This window comes from Lolium perenne, chromosome 2 (assembly GCF_019359855.2).
Source record: "Lolium perenne isolate Kyuss_39 chromosome 2, Kyuss_2.0, whole genome shotgun sequence".
NCBI classification, from domain to species: domain Eukaryota; kingdom Viridiplantae; phylum Streptophyta; class Magnoliopsida; order Poales; family Poaceae; genus Lolium; species Lolium perenne.
In genome coordinates, this window is record NC_067245.2 from 172,136,460 (window position 1) to 172,139,769 (window position 3,310).

Genomic DNA, 3,310 nt, shown 5'->3' on the forward strand with positions numbered 1-3,310 from the left:
CCGTCGATACCCCTAGTGAAATCAACGACGCTTCGATAACCACTAACGTGGTGGACAAGCCGGAAGATAAGAAGAACCCTTTCCTTGCTTAAGTGAATGAATAGTGTTTAGTTTTTCCTTTCTTTTCAACAGGGCCCTCCTTTTTTCGCCCCTTATTCCCGTGCTTACTTTATTAATGAGAACTTAAGTTTTGATTCCTTGAAAAGCATTGCAGTAATTCGGAGCACCCAAACCGCATCATCATAAACCTTCTTACGCCCCTCGGCGAACGATGGTACAACGAAGTACGCGGTAAAAGATCGTGCTCCGAAAAAGCCTCTGAAATTACGAGTGCTAAAGGATGCAAAACAAACAAGGATGCTGACACTTCCCTCTGCTACAGATGCCTCTACGAGCGCCGTAAATAGCAAGAGTCTGGAAATAAATATAAAACAACCCACGTTCGATATTTTACTTACGAAAATATCAAAGAACAACGGGCTCATCGGTAGAGTTAGTGCTTCCGATACATTCGGGAGCTGCTGTTAGAACATACATGGGTTGAAAGCAAAGTTGCACATACAACGGGTTTAGCAAGACATGCAACATGAGCTGATCACTCAAACAATTTGCTGACCAACAAATACACATACGCTTAAATGGGCAATTAAGATTTGCTCCTTCAAAATTTGCCAACGGCATTGACACGGTAAAAGTGCATATGTATGTACCTACCGAAAAATAAGTTTCAACTACGCAATCCAAACGCTTGGATGAAGTAGCCAAATTACCTATTTACAATAAGAACTTGACCCTGAATTACTCTTGCGGAGTTTCTTTTTCTTCAGGTACCTTCGAATCCTTTTCAAGCCTGTCGACAATAATATTGGCAGGCAACATTACCTTCGGGTACAGCGTCTCCAAGTTACCAACCGCATTGGCAATAGTCAGCGGATTTGCCGAAGGATAATGCGCAAGGACGCGGGCAAGTGTAAATCTAGCCCCTGCAAAAACCTGAGCTCGCACCAAGTCTCGAATTTTCTTGGTATTCCTAAATTCAGACATCAGAGTCAATAGTCTAGGAGGGACCACGTTCAAGGGGAACATCGTCCTCCAAATTACTCTCAGGCCTTTGTAGCACTTGGCGAAGAAGTGGTGGACTTGCTGGACCCGATCTTGGAACTGTGCGACAGTCGAAGCTTTCGAGTGCTCCCTCCAGAAAATCTCATCGGCTGATGACAGCTGGGTCAATGCGTTCACGCGCTCGTGAATCAGCTTGTTCTCTTCAGCACGGTTCAGAGCTATGACTAGCAAAGGAATCAACGGAAGATCAGACAATGCATTTTTGACAAAGAGTAATGAGCACAAGGACCAGGGAACTTACAGTTCAAACTTTCAGTGGCCTTATGCAGTTCAGTAAGAGGATAGCGCTCTACGTCGGCTGCAATCTCGCCCTTTTTCTTGATAATGGCAGCCAAGGCGTAGGTAATGCGCAAATCCTTTTCCATCTACGCGATCCGATCCTTCATACACTGGATTCGATCACCTTCAGAAAGAGCACCCAAAGAATCATCGACAAACGCAGGCACTGGGAAAACCTGCAAAAACAACGTCAAAGGTATGACGGATCGCATCGCTTCAGCATCGGAAGTTACTCCCATCGGGAGAGTGCAAGTAAAAATGTCATAACAAGAGTGTACTAGCAACATTGCTAGCACTGAATTTATTACAACCACAAGTTTTGCGACAGAACATTGTTTCACATCAATTCAAAAAGAAGTTTGTTACAAGAATCAAGGGGCTTGGGTCTGGGTCGATAAACTTGGGCCAGCCGATGTTTTCTTTGATGAAACTAGCTCAAGAAGCTGGCGTGCACACTTAAGAGCTGACGTTTTGAAGATGCCTAAATCGACGAACTGCACATCTTGCTCTTTCGGAAGCTCCCTAGACATTTCTTCGATATCGGCCTTGAAGCCATGACCCATCATAAGTTGGAAGGCTAGGAGGGCACCATAGGTACGCGAAGTACGTTTGAATACCTCGATAACCTCCTTGGTGTTGACTGCGAAAGCATCGATCAGCTGCCCCAGAGTCCTGTCTTGACTAATCTTGGGGAAGATCATCGAGTACATCCGCACCATGGCACCTTTGCCCTTTTCAAGGAGCTTCCGTGTAAGTTGGTGTGCAGCAAGAGTCATTGACACACCGTTTGCCGGAGAGTTGTTTGGAAATTTATCCAAGGCATCGGCAGGGATGTCAGCGGCCTCTGCAAGAGGATGAAATGGGAAAGATTACTAACAAAGGATCAAATTCGCAAAGTAATAATCAATAGGGAAGCATAAACGGATTTACCAAGCAAAGCCAGGGAAGACTGGCGAAGAAGATCAACTTTTTCAGCCGCCCAAGCTTCAGCAACCAGCCTAGACGCTTCCTCCTCCTTCAGCTTTTCCTTTAGCCTACCGAGTTCCTCCTTCAGGGAGTCGACTTCTTGGCGAGCTTCGGCGGCTATCTTGATTGCACCTTCTAATTTTGAGGACGAAGATTTAACTTCCTTCTGCAGCCGAACCTTGTCTGCCTCCAGGGAAGTAAATTGGGAGGCGAAGGCCTCCAAAGAAGATATAACGGCTCGCAGATCCTTAAGGAAAGAGGAAAATAGATGTTTGACGAAGAATCATTAATCAAGGCACATTCAGGAAAGTTTGCATTACGATCGAGAAAGACTTACAGGTTTTCCTGAAGGAGGGGTCGTGGCGGCAGCAGTCGAAGGAATATCCTTCCCCCTAGAAAGGGAGGAAGCAGTCGATACTTGGGCCGCGGGGGCTGCAGTAGGAGCCGAAGCTTCGGAAGCTGCGACATCCGGCAGAACGGCGCCAGATTTGGCCTTCTTAGACGGAGGCTCGATGAAACCTTCGTCACTACGAAAGGGAATGGCTGGCAAGAGTTATGAAAGAAATACAAATGATGGAAGCAAAATACGAATTCTAGGAAAAAGGCACTTACAGGTCAAAGAGATCGTCTTCATCGGCAAAACCGCCGGTTGATCTCTTCGCAGGCGAAGCTCTGGCCTCCTCCACAGCTGCATTAACAAAGGCATCATGATCAGCGTCGTCATCGCGCACTGATCCCGTTGTGTCGCAAGTATCATTGGCTGGGGGAGGAAGATCGGTGAAGATAGCTTCAGAATCTATCAGATCATTGTGTTCATTCTTTGAGCTCATGTACTCGGCAGTATGAAAATCAACAGGGGCTGAGGAACCTCTTCCCTCGGAAGTGTCATTTGGTAGATCATGCAAGTTTTCAGAAACTATGGGGATCTGCTAAAAAAAACAAA